General features: G+C 34.7%; 1 protein-coding gene across 3 annotated transcripts in view; it reads right to left on the bottom strand.

Annotated features, from left to right (window-relative positions):
• CTNNA3 (catenin alpha 3) overlaps positions 1-21,715 on the bottom strand; it is a 1,497,017-nt gene that overhangs the window by 1,132,160 nt on the left and 343,142 nt on the right. The window lies entirely within an intron of this gene.

Here is a 21,715-nt window from a genome sequence, read left to right as displayed (position 1 = left end):
GAAAATAAAAAGACAGTTGCCTCATAATGAGTTGTGGAAGATTTATACAAAGAAGCTCTATTTTTCTGTCAATATAAATGAAAAGATAATAGACACTAACAAGTCATCTATAAGTTAAAATCAAGGCCATCAATCATTTTTACACTGCTTCAGAATCTGTTAAAAGTTCTATAATAGGAAAGCTGAGCCAATTAGCAAACAAAGGTCACAATGGTGGGTAATACCGAGCAGATCTTACATTTGTCATTCATATCAAATCAGAAAAATAGTCTGGCATTCATGTTATTAAGTGTATTAAAAGAGAATTTGAATTATAAGAATACTGATTACCTATTTCCATAGATGCTGATGATGGCATTTAACCTTTTCATTAAAACTAAACTAATTCAGTTAAGATACTAGATTGAACCTCCCACCATTCTACTATTTTCCACTCTTTCACTTATTAACAACTTAATCCTACATCTTTCTTTCTCTGACACTTTTTCAACAAATAGTTATGGGGGACTTAGTGTGTGCTAGTCCTTGTGTAGGTACCAAGTGTAGAGCTGTAAATGATCCACAAGGATCTTATTCTCCTGAAGCTTATGTTCTTGTTTGAGTGGGAGGGGACCTAGTGACACACAATAAACTAGGTAAACAAAGATGTAAGACAATTTCAGGTAATGATAAATGCTATGAAAAAAAACCCCACAAAAGTAAAATGTCATAAGAACTGATTTGAGAGGAGAAAGCTGCTTCGGTTTGGTGGTCACAGAAGATGTTTTCACTGCAGTAACCATAAATGCAAAGCACTCCGAACAGTGGGAAGAGAGGGAAGAGAAGTCCTATGTGAGTGACAGCTAGTCAAAACTAACTCAGAATACAGTTAAAGCCTCTGACAAGTACTACCTTAACTAAATGATAAGGTTAGTATCATTAGTGATGTCTCAGGGATATTATGTACCCTTCGATACACTGTGGCAAGAAGAAAACTTCATCTCTTTCTAAATTCTCTTGTATTCTCTCTAAAAGTCCACAGTGCCAGTCTAACCATAAGAAAAACAATAGCCCTGGCTGGTGTAGCTCAGTGGATTGAGCGCGGGCTGGGAACCAAAGTGTCCCAGGTTCAATTCCCAGCCAGGGTACATTCCTGGGTTGCAGGCCATAACCCCCAGCAACCGCACATTGATGTTTCTCTCCGTCTCTCTCCCTCTCTCTCTCTCTCTCTCTCTCTCTCTCTCTCTCCCTCCCTTCCCTCTCTAAAAAATAAATAAAATCTTAAAAAAAAAAAAAGAAAAGAGAAACAATAAACAAAATCAGTTGGGAGAACAGCCAACATGATAGCTAGACAGTGTTCCTCAAGACTACTAAGGTCATGAAGAACAAGGAGACTGATATTTAAACTCTGACAGGCCAGAGGGTATTGGGGAGACATGACAATCAAATGCAACGTGGAACCCCAAATTGGATCCTGAAAAACAAATCAGTTATTCATGGATAAAATGCTGAAGTCCAAATAAAGCCTGAGTTTAGTTAACAGTAATTCATCACTGTTTGTTTGTCCATTGTGGCAAATCAAAAATATTAACAATGAAGGAAACTGGGGGAAAAGTAGGCAGGAACTCCCTTTATTATATTTGTAACTTTTCTGGAAATCTAAAAACATTAATATAAATAAAATGTTTACTATAGTTAAAAGTAATCCAAGGGACCTGAACAATAGCTTATGCACTCCACATATACTATTTCATGTAATTCTTATTTAAAAACTCATGATAAATATTATTCCCTGTTTTAAAGATGAGAAAACTGAGGTTTAGAGAGTCTAAGTTCCTAAGCCAAGTGACAAAGCTAGATGGTGGCATTTCTTACATTGTAACCTAAGTCAGTGTGACTGCTAAGATGATCCCAATAGCTATGCTGCACTCCTTCCTGCACAGGAAGCCTTTCCCTCATTTGCTACACAATGACAAGGACTTGTATTTGCATAATGACATAGTTTATGCAGTGCTTCTAGACAGAGCTTCTTACTGATCACCACAAGAACTTCTGAAGTTGTAAGGCTGGAATTATTAAGCTCCATTATAACTAAATAAGTATATAGTATAAGAAGATTTATTTCGAGGCTGGTAAAAGCAAAGAGATCTAAACCTAAGTCTTTCGAATCACGTTTTTCCCAAGACTCTGCTACTAAGGATAATGTTGCCTGAGGTTAATAAATGGCTGTGCTACTGTATTTTTAGTTCCTTGTTTTCTGAAAGTAAAGGCTGTCAACTACTTTAAGCAGGCTTTGGGGGATATCAGCTTATTTACAAGATGCAGGGAGGGCAGTCAGAGGTAGCTGTCAACCCATTGTTCATACTCACTAATTACCCAAGAATAGAAACTTTGTGGTTTTCTTGTTTGCTATGATTTCCCCCTTATATTTCTGGTCTGGGTTCTAGTTTCATCTTTGTCACTAGCACTATGAACTGGGTACGTCTTCTACACTTTCTGGTTTTCCATCTATAAAAATAGGGATGATGATATTTTCCCAACACAAAATTGAGTAAGTAGCACATCAGGAACCAAATGTACTTGGAAAAGAATAGAGACTTATAAAAAGAGTACAAAATTATTTTATTCCTTACATTTATCACACTTGGTGTACAGTCTTTATCCTACTATGGTCTTATTGGTTTTTATATTCTCCATAATTTATAAAATTATGCACTACCTATGTTTACCTCAGTGTAACCCAAAGGATAAGTAATTTAATGTTTTGAAAAGATAAATAAATAATTTTGAAATGATGCACAACACCTCAGAGGAAAACAATAAAGTGTATAAATACTCAGAAAAAGCTGAAGAAAAGTATTCGCATCAGTATATCAAAACTTATTATGTAATTTCCCCTGAAGTGACATACACATAATGTATACTTCTTTCATCTAGAATGTCAGGGTCAACAATTAGGTAGTTTCTGGAAGAAGGAAGTCTGTGAACATATATTATTAAGAAGGTTAAAGTTAAAAATGTTATTTCTTTTACTATGATGGTGACTATGTATATCTAATGGTAAATTATGGTGACTTTAATGTTGTAGGCATAGGGACTTTGGAATTTAAAAAATCAAATGTATTTTTGAGCCTAAGCGTTGTTATCTCTACCCAAGGCAATTACAGAATGTTTAATGAACATTGATGCCAAATTGTAACCTAATAAAGCCTATGATAAAGGGCAGATTTAGTGAACACAATACAAATGAGGTATTGTGGTAGCTGATGGGGAAAAAATGCAGCTCACAGAGCATTTAGGGAAGGGGATAAAGAAGGCAAGATCATTTCTCTTAAAGGATATCCCAGAGGATACATTTAATGTAACAAATAGGCACATAAACAAAAGGGGAACTAATGAATGCCAGCCTTCTAAACAGAAGGCTGTGATGGTGTTTATTTTAACTGGTGATACCATGGGCTCAAAGATTCCTATGTTGTCTATTTACCTTAAAATTTTAAACCAAATCAAAATAGGAATTAAATGACAGTGTTGATTAGGGCTTTCTTTGGATGGAGAAGTATAAAGAATTCAGCTCCTCAGGGATTGATACTTCTTTAATATCTTTTTTAAATGCTCCAGAAGTAAAAGCTCACATGAGATTTCCAAGTTAAGGAGACATTAAATGCTTCTAGCTGATGAAGACATACACAGATGGGATTGAAAAAGAAGAAGAGGAAGACCTTACGAGTCTGTGAAAGTGGGTAGAAAAATAACATATGAGTGTTAACTCTGGCAGGAGAACAAAATATATTTAAGGATTTTAAAGATCAAAAAATATATAAATGGAGGGCTCTAAGCCATCAGCTAATTAATTTGATAATGTATTAAAAATATTGTTTGGCTCCTGTTTGTACAATAGACAGTTTGCTATATATTAGTAATGCAAAGATAAAGAGTTTATAGATCAGAAGGGGAAACAAATAAATTTATATGGGAGTTAAAATAGAGTAATTCATAGCATAGAGGAAAGTCCCTCAGCTTGAGGAGATTAAAGCAAATTTTTCAGAGGATGTGAATTTTACACTGTAAGTAGGAGTTTTCCCTGTAAGTAAAGCAGAACACAAAAACAAGCAAAGAAAACAGCATGTGCAAAGACCCGAGGCATGAGAGCAAGGAGCATGCTGGCCACTGCAGGTGGCAGGCACCGCAGCAAGCACAAGCATACCCTGGAGATACTGCAGTTCAGCTCCAGACCAGAGCAATAAAATGAATACTACAATAAACAGAGTCACAAGAATTTTTTGGTTTCCCAGAGCACATAAAATTATGGTTACAGTATTATAATTTATTAAGTATGCAATAGCATTATATCTAGTAAAACAATGTATATACCTTAATTAAAACACTTTACTGCTAAAAAAAAAATGCTAACCACCATCCAAGCCTTTGCAAGTGATAATCTTTTTGCTAGTGGAGGGACTTGCCTTGATGCTGATGGCTCCAACTACGTTTATGTAATATTCTAAATCCTCTGTTGTCATTTCAACAATCTTCACAGCATCTTTACAGGTGTATATTCCATCTCAAGAAATCAGTTTCTTTGCTCATCCATAAGAAGTAAGTAACTCCTCATCCCTTAAAGTTTTATCATGAGATTGTAGCAATTCAGTAGTATCTTCAGGGTTCCTCTTTTAATTCTGGTTTTCTTACTATTCCTACCACATCTTCAGTTACTTCCTCCAATGAAGTCTTGAACCCCTCAAAGTTATCCATGAAGTTTAAACTGACTACTGTTCTTGATATTTTAACCACTGCCCACAAATCACAAATATTCTTAATGGCATCTAGAGTGGCAAATCCTTTCCAGAAGGTTTTCAGTTTACTTTGTTCAGATCCATCAGAGGAATTACTGTTTATGTCAGTTATAGCCTTCCAAATGTTAGTTTAAGATAATGAGTCTTAAAAGTTAAAATTACTCCTCAGTCCATGGACTATAGAATGAATTTTATGTAAGCAGGTATGAAAAGATTAAACCTTCTTGTACACATCCATCAGAGTTCTTGAGTAAGCAGGTGTGTTATGAATAAGCAGTAATATTTTGAATTTTTTTCTAATCAATAGATCTCAACAGTAAGCATAAAATATTCAGGAAACCATACTGTAAGCACACCTGTCATTCAGGATTGTTTTCTTTGTTTTCCATTTGTAAAGCACAAGTACAGCAGATTTAGCATAATTCTTAAGGGTCGTAAGATTTTGAAATAAATGATCATTTGCTTCAACTTAAAATCACCAACTACATTAGCCCCAAACAAGAGAGTCAGCCTGTGCTTTGAATATCTGAAGCCAGGCATTGCCTTCTCCTCTCTAGCAATGAAAATCCTAAGGCTGTTCTGTCTATATTGATAATCTGTTGTCAGTGTAGCCACCTTCATTAATTAATTTTACCTAGATTTTCTGGATAAGTTGCTGCAGTTTCTACATCAGCACATGCTGCTTTATCTTGCACTTTTGTGTTATGGAGTTGGCGTCTTTTCTTAAACCTCACGAGCCAGCCTCTACTAGCTTCATACTTTTTTTCTACAGCTTCTTTCCTCTTTCAGCCTTCATAGAATTAAGAAGAGTTAGGGCCTTGCTCTGGATTAGACTTTGGCTTAAGGGAATGTGGCTGGTTTGTCCTTCTATCCAAACCACTAAAACTTTCTCCACATTGGCTGTTTCACTTTTTTATTATTTATATGTTCAATGAAGTAGCACTTTTAATTTTCTTCAGGAACTTTTCCTTCACATTCACAACTTAACGGTTTGGAGCAAGAGGCCTAGTTTTTGGTGTAATCTCAGCTTTTTGACATGTCTTCCTCACTAAGTTTAATCATTTCTAGCTTTTGATTTAAAGTGAAAGATGTGTGACTCTTTCTGTCATTTGAACACTTAGAGGCCACTGCAGAGTCATTAACTGACCTAATTTCAATGTTATTGTGTCTCAGGGAATAGAGAGGCCCAAGGAGAGGGAGCAAGACTGGGAACAGCCCATCGGTAAAGCAGTTGGAACACATACACCATTTATTAGGTTTGTCAACATGTATGGGTGTTATTTGTGGTGCTTACAAATAATTACAATAGTAATACAAAAGATCACTGACCAGAGATCACAATAAGAAACATAGTAATGGGGACAAAGTTTGAGATAGCATGAGCAATATCAGAAAGTGACAGAGGCACAAAGTGAGCCAATGCTTTTGGAAAATGGCACTGATAGACTTGTTCAAAGCAGCGTTGCTACAAACCTTCAATATGTGAAGAATTCATTATCTGTAAAGCACAAAAGTGGCTCACAATAAAACGAAGGATACCTGTACAGGGGACTTAAGTAGTAATGGTAATGATCCAGCTAGAAAGGTAAACAAGAGATACCTCACATGCCCGCTAAAGAACTGTGAGAGCAATAAGCTTTGATGTGTATTTGCAAAGATCACCCCATTGATGACCTTTGGACAGATTAAAGAGAATAAAATTACAGTCAGGGAGACTAGGGAATATTCCACACAATAGACAATGGGTAGTACCTGAATGCTGAACACTATTCCCAGACCGTAGTACAATAAATCCAGGAGTATTTCAGATGTAAAAATAGTAAAATTAAGAGCTAGATTTCAGAGAAGGGTATTTAGAAGCATCTAGAAAATTGTTTAAGCAATTGTGTACATAGTAATGCGTTCACCAATATGGGAAATGCAGAATAAATAATGTGTTTGGAAGAAAAAGGGGAACTACATTTTGTCATCTGCCAAATGTAAAATGCCAGCATAATATTCAAATGAAAATACACTATACATGGATTTAGAATTTAGAGAGTCTGGGCTAGCAGTACAGATCTGTGATCCACCAACCCATAGTTATGGGGCAAATCCACGTGTGTAAAGTTACAGGGCCTTCATCCAACAAGGAGAAGAACAAGGAGAAGAATTAGGGAATCAGCATAAATTGTTTCTTGAGGATGTAAACCTAATCATTTTGAGTGCTAGCCTAAAAGGCCAAATTTATATTGTAAATCGCCAAGAAGAATATGGAAAATACTAAGTTCTCAAAAAGAAAAAAAAAGCAAGCAAAAAGCACATGTGAGCCCTAGAGTTTAAGACCTGAATTACTATGGATAATTATGGTCACCATGCTTTAAGAAAACAGAATTAAATTTTCAAAGCAATTTGGAAAGACAGGACAACTTCTATATTAGGGAGTTAAAAATATGGCATCTGTTCACCCTAAAAAAGGGAAATTTATATTAGAGGACACATGATAAAAAATCAGGAGTGAATTTGACAAATTGTCAATGGACTTCTTTACTAAATCTAGAAACAGCATATTGAGAAAGTAGCTTTTCAGACTTGAGTAAAATAAATTAAAATTATATTTGTTCATATTGCTATCTACCTGATTTCATTATAATTCCCTTAAAAGCAGGCACCATAGTTTAGTTACATTGTATCCCACTATCTAGTATTATATGAAACATATTAAAAGCTTAAAAATTTTTAAAGATTTTATTTATATTCACTTTTAGAAAGAGGGGGAGGGAGGAAGAAAGAGAGAGGGAGAAACATCCTTGTGAGAGGGAAACATTGGTCAGTTGCCTCCCACACACACCCCAACTGGGGATACAGCCACAACTCAGGCATGTGCCCTGACTGGGAATTGGGCCAGCAACCGCTCAGTTTGCAGAATGATGCCCGACCAACAGAGACACACTGGTCAGGACCAAAAGCTTAATATTTTTTTGAAAAAAACAAATAGATGAACGAATAAGAAGAGAAAGTTAAGTTCAGAATAAGCAAGAAACTTGGATAGGATTACTCCAGGAACCCAAACTTGCAGAAAACATATGTAATCTCTCTAGATTAGACAGAGTTGTGCCTGACAATGCCACAGAAAGCTAAAGAGTGAAGTTAAACCATACCTATCTTTATATTATATGTGAAGCCATTAACACAACTACTTTGGAAAACTATTTGATAGTATATACTGACTCTGAACTTATATACACCCCATGAGCCCTTCCATCCTGGGAGAGGATCCACACATGTGGAAATGTGTCCATGTGTGCATTAAAAACGATATGCAAAAGTGTTGATAGAAGCCCTCTTCATAATAACACCAAACTGCAAACAACTCAAAGTAATCAGAATGAACAAAATAAAGCTACATGCAACAGCAGGAAATAAGAAATGAAAAACACAAGACACAAAAGAGTGGCTATTGTTCCATCTGTATAAAGGTCAGACTCAAGCAAAACTAATCTATGGTTTTTAAAAATCACAATAGTGGTTACTCTTTAGGAGTGATTAGAGACCAGAAAGGAACACAGGGAGTATTCTGGATTCTCACAATTTTCTGTTTCTTGCTCTGGGTGCTGGTTACATTAAACTGTATACTTACAAGCTGTGCATTTTTCCAATATATCTTATACTTCAATAAAAATAAGTTTACATAAAATAAAACAAACAAAAATGGTATTAAATCCAAGCAAATATTCACAGCTTGTGACTTCTCCTTGTAAAGAACAATGGGATAAGTCAGCTAAGGACTTGCCCTTGTGTCATATTCCCCATGATATTCAGGGAAGGCTGAAAAAAATGTCAGCAAGCAGTCCATTTGTAAGTGCCTTCTATCCACTTTGAGGACTTCATTTAAAAAGGAAAATAAAAACATCTAAACATTTGTAAAATAAAAATAAAAAAAGAAAGTTCCCTCAGCCTGGCCATCAGAAAGGGCAAAGCTAAAGGATTTTCACAGAAATTGATTCCCTGCACCCTTGAATGAACTCTCCTTTCATAGAATCAGAGAAAACCTCCTTACTGGGCCATTTCCCTGCCCAAGTGGGACAGTTCAACAGATACTCTGCTCCACGAAGAAGAACAACATGCAAATTATCAAGTCTCCCTTCTGGTGTTTAAATGAGATTTCCAGAGCTCACAAAACCACTCTGGTAGGGGGAGGAAGGCAGCTGCTAAAGAGCAGTGTTGTTTCCTTAAGACTAAGAAGATGTGCAACAGAAAAGCCCATGGACTCTTTGCTATTTGGACTCCATCCTTGGTTGGCTTCTCTCCCCAGTCTTCTTCCTGCCAAGACGTTGCCTGCTAACTGCTTCATTGGTAACCGGGCAGCTTCATGTTTTATAAAATATATATATATATATATATATATATATATATATATATATATATATAGTGCAAACACCTGCTAATTGAATTATTTTTCTCCAACATAAATTAGGAAGTGGAATTCTTAGCCTTAACTGAGCTGAGGGATATAAGATGGGGAAACAAGAGGAGGCTGTAGAGATAAAAAGAAAGTTTTGAGAAAAAAATGAAGATTGGAAAAACTACAAGAGTTTACAATCAAAACATCATTAAGCAGCTCTATCCCTTCCCAGTGGAGTAGCTCAGCAAGGACTTCACTGCTTTCTCCCTTTATCTCCCATTTTCCATTTTGTATTAATAGCACAAATTCAATATAGGAGAAAATACAAGAATTCTTCAAATTCAAATGGAAAACTAAAAAACTTATAATAATATTATTAAGATATCCCCAAAGTATGAATTCTGGGTCATTAATATATTCCTTGGGTAACTGAAATACACCAAAGTTAATATTAATAACTCTAAGGAAACTCCTAGGAAAATATATTACTTAATTCTAATGCAGACCACCCTGTCAATCAAGAAATGTATATATAAATTTTAGAATTACACTATATTCATTTTCTATCCACATGAAGCAAATACAATATGTATTACATCGGCCTATTTTTTGCCTTGAATTTATATCTAAAATGTATATTCTATCTGAAGTCATCTATCATCTGACTAAAGTAAAAGTAATAAACAGAAAATAACAAGCTATTTCAGCAAGATTCAGTCCACTGTACTTCACACTTCTCTCCCGTCTATGTGTATACTTCATCACTCAATCTAACAAAATTCAAATATCCATAAATAAGAAAATTTTTCTTTAAAGTATAGATTAATTAGCACCTATCTGTGTTAAATTGGATTTTAACACCTAGTCAAGAAAAGGTCAATAAATATCATTATCATTACAATTTATTCCTTGTTAACCTTCTGTGATTCACTTGTAAGAACAGACCATGCCTTCTCAAACATTCTGGTGCACTCTAGAAAGCAAATAGCATCACTGAGCACAAATGGAAGCCAAACTCAGGGATGTTGATTCAACTTCCTAAATAATAATCTCTTAAATTCATGTAGTGCTTTATCCTGTTTAATACATTACCAGTCATTCTTCACAAAGAAATGCATGAGAAAATATGAAAAGTGATATTAACTCTAATTGTTAAAAGACCAAAAGGACTTTTGTCCATAGGCACACAAAATTAATAAAAAGTGGTGGAATTAACTGTATTTAAGAAAACCACATTTACTGAAGAGCTATCATGCTCCCTACACTCAAACACTCTATTCACGTTCTCATTTAAGGGCTCAGCTATGATGGGATCTTGGGTTGGCTCCTGTCGTAACATTCTTTCTACACAACATTATTCTGTTGTTGTCAGTAGCTTCATAATCTGTTCCTGAAATGTGTCAAAGACTTCCCTACAACCCTGTGGTTCTGTGGTAATCCAACACAGAATACAAAATTCAGGCATATCTTTCTGGATGAAGAATTGTCATGCATAATACAACTCAGATTAGAAACACAATCCTTGATTGCAGTTTCAGAACAAGACTAAGAAAAAAGCTCAGGTCAAAACTATAAAACTAGAAATCAAAGTGTAATCCATAAGGTCATTACTCAAAAATATGTCAGTTTGATGGAGAAAGAGTGAAATTACAAATATCTAGATTATTTCAATCTATTTTTTGTATTTTACTTAATCAGTATTGTATTTTTTATTACCATTTAGTCCCCTTACATCCCCTCCCCCAAGCAATAACCACACTGTTGTCTAGTCCATGATTCTTCTTCTTTTTTAATCAACCCTTCCACTCCCTAATGCCTACACCCCCACTAGCTGTCATCCTGCTCTCTATGAATCTGTCCTCAATATTCCTTGTTAGTTCAGTTTGTTCACTAGATTCTACATACAAGTGAAATCATATGGTATTTGTCTTTCTCTGACTGCCTTATTTCACTTAGCATAATATTCTCTAGGTCCATCCATACTGTCACAAAGGGTAAAATTTTCTTCTTTTTTATAGCCAAGTAGTATTCCATTGTCTAAAAGACCCATAGTTGTTTTGCCCACTCATCTATTGATGGACACTTGAGCTACTTCTATATTTTGGCAATTGTAAACAACACTGCAATGAACATAAGGATGTTTATATTTTTTAATATATCTTTCAGATATATTCCCAGAAGCAGGATCACTGGGTCAAAAAGCAGACCCATTTTTAATTTTTGGAAGTATTTCCATACTGCTTTCCTCAGTGGTTGTACCAATATGCATTCCACCAACACAGCAAAAGGGTTCTCCTTTCTCCACATCTTTGCCAGCACTCATTTCTTATTGATTTATTAATGATAGCCATTCTGACAGGTAAGAGATGGCAACTCATTGTAGTTTTATTTGCATTTCTCTGGTGATTAGTGATGTTGAGCATCTTTTCATATATCTATTGACCCTCTGTATGTCCTCCTTAGAGAAGTGTCTATTCAGATCCTTTGCCCATTTTTTACTTGGGTCATTTATTTGTTTGTATTGAGTTTTATAACTACTTTACAAATTTTGGATATTAACCCCTTATCAGATGTATCAATTCCTTTCTGATAAAGAAAACATTCTAAATTTGATACCTGAGTGATCATAGTTGATTTTTCTGGTGTGGCAGGGTACTTGGCTTTTTAGTCTAATTCTGCAAGCTTGAAACATCTGGTATAAGGTGAAACTTTAAAACTAAAGCTATAAACTAAGATATTTATTCTAATCAGGAAGCATGAAAATGCCAGATGTAAGTCAATAGGGAATGGTGAGGCCCTTATACACTATAGAGTGTCTCTGCCACTTAAATACATTCAAGTGTAAATTGGAAAGAAAGAAAAAGAAAGAAAGAAAGAAAGAAAGAAAGAAAGAAAGAAAGAAAGAAAGAAAGAAAGAAAGAAAGAAAGAAAGAAAGAGAGAGAGAAAGAGAGAAAAAGGGAGAAAGAGAAAGGGAGAAAGGAAAGAGAGAGGGAGGAAGGAAAGAAGAAGGGAGAGAGATGAAAAGACTCCCTAACCTCAGCTCTAAACTATTAGTACAGATGTTTCTGTGAGACTTATGAATGCAGTCTCCTTGCTTTATATGCATATCATATATGTATCTGACCTTGGAAGAGATTGGAAAGATAGATAATGCATGTCCCTGGGCCTGAGGAGACTACAATATTCAAAGAGGGGAGAGACAAATGCTGAGCAATTCTAAGGCAGCGACTCTGACTCATAAGAGAAACAGCATGGGTTTTGGGGTTAGAATCCCAAAACAAAAACCCTCTGATAGGAGAAGACTGTGAGTAAAAATAATTAACCTTACTTCAGCTACAAAATGAGGATAGTAATACCTAACTTACTGAGTATTACGATGTTAAATGATTTAACATGAAACATTTTCCAGTATTTCTTACTTGATTTCTCTTTATAGAGAAAACTATTGGTCAATTAAAATGTTTCCCCCTGTCTTTTACAGGACACTGAATACTAAGTTTAAACTGTCTGGTATTTAACTCTCTTCTGAGCTCCAGATGCCTAATTCACAAGGGGTCTCAAACATGTCCAAAACTGAACTCTCGGCCTTTCTTACACACCCCCCCAAATATGTTTCTCCTCCCAATATTCTCAGGCCCCAATATTCAGCTGACAACAAATTCCTGAGAAATATCCTAACTCTTCTGTTCCTCATTCCCACCATTAAGTAAGATCTGGTATTGTACTCATTATATACTGGGCTTGCTACAAAGTTTGTTGTTTCCTCTGTGTGATGGCTCTAGTAGCACTTAGTTGTCTTTAACTTCATTCAAACAATTTTGTTAGATAGTATTGTGACACCCGTCATATCAGCCTGCATTAAAAAAACTTTTCAAAATTGGTGAATTTTTGCAGACATTTTAATATTGAAGATGGAAGAAGAAAAGTGACATTTTGGCATATTATGCTCTATTATTTCAAGAAAGATAAAAACACAACTGAAATGCAAAAAGAAGAGATTTGTGCAGTGTATGGAGAAAGTGCTATTACTGATTAAATATGTCAAAAGTGGCCTGTGAGGTTGCTTGGTGCTACTGACATTTTGCCCATGTGATTCTTGGCTATGGAGCTGTCTCATGCATTGGAAGATATTTAGTAGCACCCCTGGCCTCTACCCACTGGAAGCCAATAGCAGAAGGTAGCCGATATACTCAAAATTTCCAAATCAATAAAGTTTTTGGTGAAAATGAAAAATGCATCTTTAATTTCATGGAAAAAAACTAAGCAGACATTTTGCCCCAACCCAGTATTTCCCCAATATGTAACCTTGTTCTTGTCCTCACCACCAGTACTAGTCTAGAGGAGAAATTAGTAGGAATAAAACTAAGGAAATGTTTGTGAATACAGGCGGAGAGAGCAAATTAGAGAAATATTTAACAAGAGACTGAACTTGACTAATATGATTTTTCTCTACCATCACAGGAGTCTCTCCAAAATTCACATGACTGTCACTCCCCAATTTAAAATTTTCAAGTGACGTTAATCCATATATAACAAAGCTTATATTGTTTATTATGCACCACTGTGGTCTGACACCAGCTTTTCTCTCCAGCCTCGCTTCCTACCAGTCCTCTCACATAAACCCTGTTCTCCTGTCACACAGAATCACATGAGGTTGTACAGGAGCCTGTGCACAAGCTGTGTTCCAGCCTCCCCTCACATATGCTGGTAACTATCTATTCATCCTTCAGGGCATCTTGGATTCTCATGTTCTGTTACCTACAGATGCATACATGTGCTCCAATCATGCTAGCACAGCACTAATATAGTACATATTAAACCATTAGCCTTGACTACAGTTATTCATGGAAACATCTGTGTATCTCACTGAAATTATGAGTTTCTACTGGGACCAAACTGATGTCTTAATTCTTTCATCCCCTGGGCCTTGTACAGGAGCTGCCACAGAGTGACTGAAATGAATTAATAACACCAGAAAACATTGAGGGGCACTGCCATAAAATAACTTACTGTTCCATAAGATAAAAATTCTAATTTTTGAAAAGGAAAAACAATGGAAAAAAATTATATATGTCAGTCTAGAATGGAGATGTTCTTCTTTAATTGTGTTCCCATTTAGGCTAACTAAAATTGCCTATGAACTATTCTTTAGTTTTTCTGGCCTAGGCCTCTTCTAAAAATCTAGTGATGACAGTTTTTAGTACTTATGATGCAAGTGTGTCATTCAATGCTTATTGCTATATAAGAAGGCTGTTCTAGAAAATATCTGATTTCTAAATATATTCCCTAGCAGAAAGCAAGACCTTGAACAGAAGGCTGGTAAAGATGTCCCATATTCAATATGCTTTACAGAAAATTACATTTGTACATTAATCAATAATTAGATCCATCTGATTGGAGAGAAGAGAGATAACTTAGGTTAATAATCTTGTTAAGTTTGAGAATTCTGCAATATTAACAAGTATTTATACAGTGGAATTGAACCAAAAGCTGTGAGAAAATACACAAAGAAAATAATCGCCCAATTTGATGTCCTCTGCTCTCTGGAAATTATTAAGTAATAATGTGCTAAAATAAACAAAATGGACTAAAATTGATAAATAATCAGAATTATTAAAGGAATTATAAGTAAAACATGGGGAGTTAAGAAATACTTCATAGAAAGGCACATGAACATTTGCAATGTCCCAGGTAAAAGAGAGCCAAAAAACTGACATGAAATTCAGTTGACTCTCTAATAGGTGTATCAAACATAACATATCAAAACCTAAGCTCCTGATAGTGCCTGTACCCCACTACTCCCACAGTCTCACCAGTTCATAAATGCCAATTCTTCCAGTTCTCCGGGCCAAAAACCTTGCTGTCGCCTCTTTCTCTTAAATCTCCCATCTAGTCTGTCAGCAAATCCTATCACTTTTATCCTCATTTATCTTCTTACCACCTCTAGCAAGTTATCATGTCACCACTTGCTCAATCATCCTACAAATAATCTCCCTGACTTCATTCCTACTACTTTCTTTGCTCACTGTGATCCAGCCACATGACCCTCTTGCTATTTCTCTAAAGAGCAAGGCATGTTCCTACCTTAGACCATCACATTGTTGGCACACTCTTCTAGGCTCATGACGTACTCACTCTCTTACTTCTTTTGAGTCTTCACTCAGAAATAAACTTTGCAGTGAGGGCTCCTCTTGTCACCCTATCTAAAAGTTCATCCAACAATTCCACTTTCAATACACCATATCCCCTTTCCCTGCTTTGTTTTCTTCTTACTATTTATCTCTAAAATACTGTATATTATAGTTATTTACAATGTTTGTTTTATGCCTTCTCCAATACAATGTAAACTCCATGAGGACACATGAAATGTACTTGATAAAAATATACTTAATGAAGAAATATACATCAAACCAAATTTAAAAATTGTAACAATTTGAAACATATTACTAATCACACATAAAAAAACTGAAATCATAAATGTGGGTAAAATATTAGAAAAGTGTCTAGTTTAGGTGAGAAAGTAGATAGCATAAAGCTTCCTGTTCTTTTTTATCTCTCATTCCAGAGACAGATCTCAGATCAAGTTCACCTGTGGACCTTAGGACTCATTATGAGTTTTACTTGGGTAATATTTATGCTTACCAGAATGCATATGGAAAACTTCTGTACTCAAAATATAATAGCTATATTTAAAAAGTCAACTGTGTGTGTCTGCCTATTTTAAGGTAAATTGTATTTAAAAACCCAGATCTCTAATTAACATACATTTGGCCTTACTCAAGAATTATATACTGAGTATGGAACATCATGTGCAGAGTATGTACTGTTTAGATTTTGCCAATTTAAATTCTCATGACTGTAAGAATTGCTACAATCCACTCTGGTACATAAATAATTAGTATTCTTGCAATCTAGAGAAAAGTATGCATTTAGCACCAAATGGAATCAGCAGATGACTAAATACTCTTTTTTCTGCCCTGTTTCTATCATAAATACAACAGATGCAAGATGCTGGAATGCAGAAAAGTCCCAGAAGGTTGGTGCTTTCCTCTAATGCAGAAATAAACCATTCAAAAATTCATTCCATATTTGCCTAACAGAGTCAACAAGAATCCCTTCATTTCTCTATTGCCATCAAGATGACTTTATGACCAACTATATCACAAAGGCCTAGATAGTCCAAATGCAGCACAAGGCTACCTTTGATGTTAAATATCACTGTCTTATAAATTTACAGCAATGGTCATTCCAGTCCAAGGTAAATGATTACCACATAAATTATTTAGAAACACTACACTTTACACTAAACCCCGATCATTATCCAAATCCATGGGACATTCAAAGGCATGAAAAACATATCTCTAAAAGGTCAGCTAATATAACAGGACTATTTCTACATTAAGTACAAAAAACAAGTCTTACTAGGAAAACTTAGTTCTGTTCAATACCACTTCTTTTAAAAGCATAATGCACAAGAGTGCCTATGAGTCCTCTATTCATGTTACTTTTCTTGCCCCTTCCCCTTCTTTCATGGGCATGGACAATGAGGGAGAGCATTGACTGCTGGGGACGGGGGACTGGCGGGGTGAGCAATGGGGAAAAGGTGGGACAACTGTAACTGAACAACAATAAAAAATATAAATAAATAAATACATAAATAAATAAATAATGCACAAGCAAAATGACAGTACATCACCCTTGTCCTAATTGTTCTACTATGTTCCTCAAGATTCTCTAGCTCCACTATCCCAATGTGAATTGGATTTCCCATTTTTATTCATTGTTAGATTTATAAAGAAATGCATACTCAGGACACATTCAATTGCAGTTCAAAAAAGACAAAAATATTCTTGAACTGACAAAGGGAGTCTATTTAAAAAAAAAACTCTGCTGAAATCATACTTAATGATGAAAGACTAAATACTTTCTCCCAATGATCAGAAATAAGACAAAGATGTACTCTCATTTTTATTCGATGTTGTACTAAAAGTTCCAGTCAGATGATTTAAGGAAGAAAAATAAATAAAAGTATTCACTTCCAGATTGGGAAGGAAGGAGTAAGCTATTTCTATTTGGAAATGACACAAACTAGGATACAGAAAATCCTAAGGAATTCACACACACACACACACACACACACACAAAATACTATTAGAGCTAATAAGATTAGCAAGGTGTGTAGGATGCAATATCAATGTGCAAAAATTAATCACATATCTACACACTTGCAGTGAATAATCTGAAAATAAAATTAAGGAAGCAATTATATTTATAATAATATCAAAAATAAATACTTAGTAATGAATTTAACAAATGTGGTGCAAGACTTTTATACTGAAAATTATAAGACGTCACTAAAGAAATTCAAAAAGACTTAAGTAGCGAAATGACTTTCCATGTTATAGATTGAAAGACATAATATTGTTATGATGGCAGTATTTCCCCAAATTGAACTACAAATTCAGTGTAATTTCTATCAAAATGCCAGCTGTGTTTTTTACAGAGATTGACAAGATGAACCTAAAAATTCATGTTAAAATCAGAAAATAACCCCAGAATAACCAAAACCATTTTTATAAAAAACAAAGTTGGAGGACTCACAATACCAAATTTTAGAACTTACTAAAAAGCTACCAAAAGTGTTAGTGGCATAAGGATAAACATGTAGATCAATCAGATAGAACTGAGAGTCCAAAAATAAACCCTTGAATTATAGCCAATTGATTTTCAACAAAAGCACCAAGACAACTCAATGGAGAAAGAATAATTGTTTCAACAAATGGTACTAGGACAACTGATATTTACATACAAAAGAAGGGAGCTGGACCCCTACCTTGTCCCATTTGCATAAAATTACCTCAAAATGGATCACACATCTTACTGTAGGAGCTAAAACTATAAACTCTTAAAACAAAACATAGAATAGATATTTACAACCTTGGATTAGACAGTGGTTTCTTAGGTATGAAAACAAACACACAAACAATAAAAGAAAAAATATATATTGGACTTCATCAGAACTTTGTGTATTAAAGGATGCCATCAAGAAAGTGAAAGAACACAGAATGACACAAAAATTTTTGGAAATAATATATGTGATAAGGACTTTGCATCTAAAATATTTAAAAAGCTATATAATGGGGAAAGAGGGGAAGGGACCACTCAAGGAACATGAACAGGGGACTCATGGGCATGGTCATGGGGTGGGGATTGACTGTGGGGGGTGGGGCATGGGAGAGCAATGGGGGGAAATGTGGGACAACTGTAACTAAACAATAATAATAAAAAAGAAAACAGTAAAAAATGAAATTTATAAGAAAAAAGATCAATAGTAAAAAGATAATAAAATTAAAACGCCAAAAGGATCTGTGTGGTCACTCTTCCAAGGAAGATATACAGATGGTCAACAAGTACATGAAAGATGAATCAACATCAGTAGCCATCAGAAAAATGCAAATAAAACAATAATGAGAGGCCACTTCATACACACTAAGATGGCTATGATCAAAAGAGGCAATAACCACTGGCACTATGTGAAAAAATAGAACTTTCACACATTTCCAGTAGAAGTGCAAAATGGTGCCTGCACTTTGGAATACAGTCGGGCAGTTCCTCAAAATGTTAGTTATAGAGTTACCATATGGCCCAGCAATTCCTCTCCTCAATACAAACTCAAGAGACATGAAAATATTTGCCCATATAAATACTTATACACAAATGTTCACAGCAGCATTATTCATGATAGCCAAAAATTGTGTAAACAACCCCAATGTACATTAGTTGGTGAATATGAGCAAATGAAATGGAGTGTATCTCCATAATGAAATATTGTCAGTAAAAAGGGACAGAGTACTAATGCATGCTACAACATGGATGAATCTTGAAAAGTTTATGCTAAGTTAAAGAATTTAGTCACAAAAGACAACACAGTAGGATTTAATTTATAGGAAATGTCCCATAATTTATATGATTTAATTCATATAAAATGTCTATGGGCAAATCTGTAGGGACAGAAAATATCAACAGATTAGTGGTTCCTTGGGCAGCGGGGTAAGGAGAACAACTACTAATAATTTGTTCTAGTTCTGTGAAATATGCCATTGCTGTCTTGATAGGAATTGTGTTGAATTTATAGATTGCTTTGAGTAGTATTGACATTTTTAATGATGTTAATTCTTCCTATCCATGAACACAGTATATGCTTCTACTTATTTATATCTTGTTCCATTTTTTTCTTCTGTGTCTTATCTTTTTCTGAGTATCAGTCTTTACAAATCCTTGGTTAAATTTATTTGTAGGTATTTTTTATGATGTAATTGTAAATGGGATTGTGTTCTTAGTTTCCCTTCCTGATAGTTCATTATCGGTGTATAAAATGCAACTGATTGTGGATATTAATTTTGTATCCTGCCACATTACTGAATTCATTTATAGTTCTAGTAGGTTTTTTGGTGGAATCTTTAGGGTTCTCTGCAGTATGATATCATCCACAGATAATAACAGTTTTACTTCTTCCTTTCCAATTTGGATGACTTGTATTTCTTCTTATCTGACTGCTGTCACTATAACTTCTTGCGCTATGTTGACTAAGTGGTGAAAGCAGACATCCCTGTCTTGTTCCTGACCTTAAGGGAAATGCTTGTACTTCTTGCTCATTGAGTATGATGTTGGCTATGGGTCAATCATATATGGCCTTTATTATGTTGAGGCATGTTTTGTTTTTCATTTGAATTTGCATGAAGTATCTTTTTTCATTCCTTTACTTGTAGACTGTGTATATCTTTCATTCATAGGTGGGTCTCTTGTAGAGAGTATATATACATATGGGTCTTGTTTTCTTATCCATTCAGCTACCCTATATATTTTGATTGGAGCATTTAAGCTGTTTTATTTAGAGTGATTATTAATAGGTATGTATTTATTGCCATTGTACTTTTTTAACTATGTTCTTTGTTGTTGTTGTTGTTGTTGTTGTTGTTGTTGTTCTTCTTCTTCTTCTTCTTCTTCTTCTTATTCTTATTCTTATTATTATTTGTATTTGTATTTGTATTCTTATTCTTATTCTTCAAGAAGATCCTTTAACATTTCTTGTAATACTAGTTTGGTGGTAACAAACTCCTTTAGCTTTTTCATGTTTGAGAAGCTCTATATTCCTCCTTGAATTTTAAGTGAAAACCTTGCCAGTTAAAGTAGTCTTGGTTATAAGTCCTTGCTTTTCATCATGTTGAATATTTCATGCCTGTCTGTTCCAGCCTGAAGTTGAGCTGGGAAACCTGCTCTTAATACTAGAGTAGCAATACCTTGTCACCTTAATTTTATGCCAGCATTACTCTCCTGACTGAATTGTTTACTTAAACCTGTTGCCTTCTTTTGATTCATTTTAACAGCTAAAAATATTATAACATTGCATTTATTTTTATTATTATATTAGTAATAAAGTAATAAATAAATAAATTAGTAATAAATAAAGAACATTAGAAAACCACATTGTTTTATATCTCTTTTTGGAAAAGTGGTGGGCACATAAATTTCATCATTACTGGATGTTTAACCTGGATGAACAATCACCCAATAAGGATGACAGTTTTTTTCTCCTAAAATTTTTTCATCCCTACATTCAATTAAATGACAACATTGGATGCTCTAGCAATTTTCTTAGGGTTAATTATCTAGGAATTTAACACTGCTTTGAAAACTTTCCAATTGACATTTGTCATTTATTTCCCACTAGTAAAAGAAACAAAACACAATATAAAATATTTAATCTAAGCTTTAATTTAGATCAGTTAAAATCAAATAAGGGAGGTAACAGGACAATACAGGAAGGAAAACAGCCAAACTTCAAAATTATGTACACTAAAAATACCTAATGGTACATTTTAAAGAAGCTCAGAATAAAATCGACTTAAATATTTTACAGCTAAAATGTTTAGTTACATAAAAATATTTAAAATGACAAAATGCAAGTTTTCTCTTTTTTAAAGATTTTATTTATTTATTTTTAGAGAGGGGAAGGGAGGGGGAAAGAGAGAGAGAGAAACATCAATGTGTGGTTGCCTCTCACGTGGCCCCCACTGGGGGCATGGCCTGCAATCCAGGCATGTGCCCTGACTGGGAATCGAACCTGCGATGCTTTGGTTCGCAGCCTGTGCATAATCCACTGAGCTACACCAGCCAGGGTGATGCAAATTTTCTTTATTAGTATCTTTGTTCAAATTTTTACAAAAGCATCCTTGATAATACTTTATGCTTACATAAGCATTTACTTATGCGGCATACATTTTATCAATTTCCACCTATAAACATATTTATTGTTTTTAACTCTGATATCAAATAATTTTTAACTATAAAACCATGTCGAGTAATAATTACCCTAAAGAGTTTCTTCATCATCATATGATGCTTACACAGCTGGTCTTTTTAATTGTGTGAGTGATAACTGCATAGATATAATTCTGAGCCTGTTGTTTTAAGAACAAGTAGGCTCTAGGGTACTTAAAAATGGGTTTGTGGTTTTATAACTCAAAAAACAATCCAAATAATAAAGTGTATAAA

The sequence above is a fragment of the Phyllostomus discolor genome, chromosome 5 (genome assembly GCF_004126475.2).
Source record: "Phyllostomus discolor isolate MPI-MPIP mPhyDis1 chromosome 5, mPhyDis1.pri.v3, whole genome shotgun sequence".
Lineage (NCBI taxonomy): Eukaryota > Metazoa > Chordata > Mammalia > Chiroptera > Phyllostomidae > Phyllostomus > Phyllostomus discolor.
The sequence above is the reverse complement of the archived record's forward strand: the minus strand, read 5'-3'. Positions and strand labels throughout refer to the sequence as shown.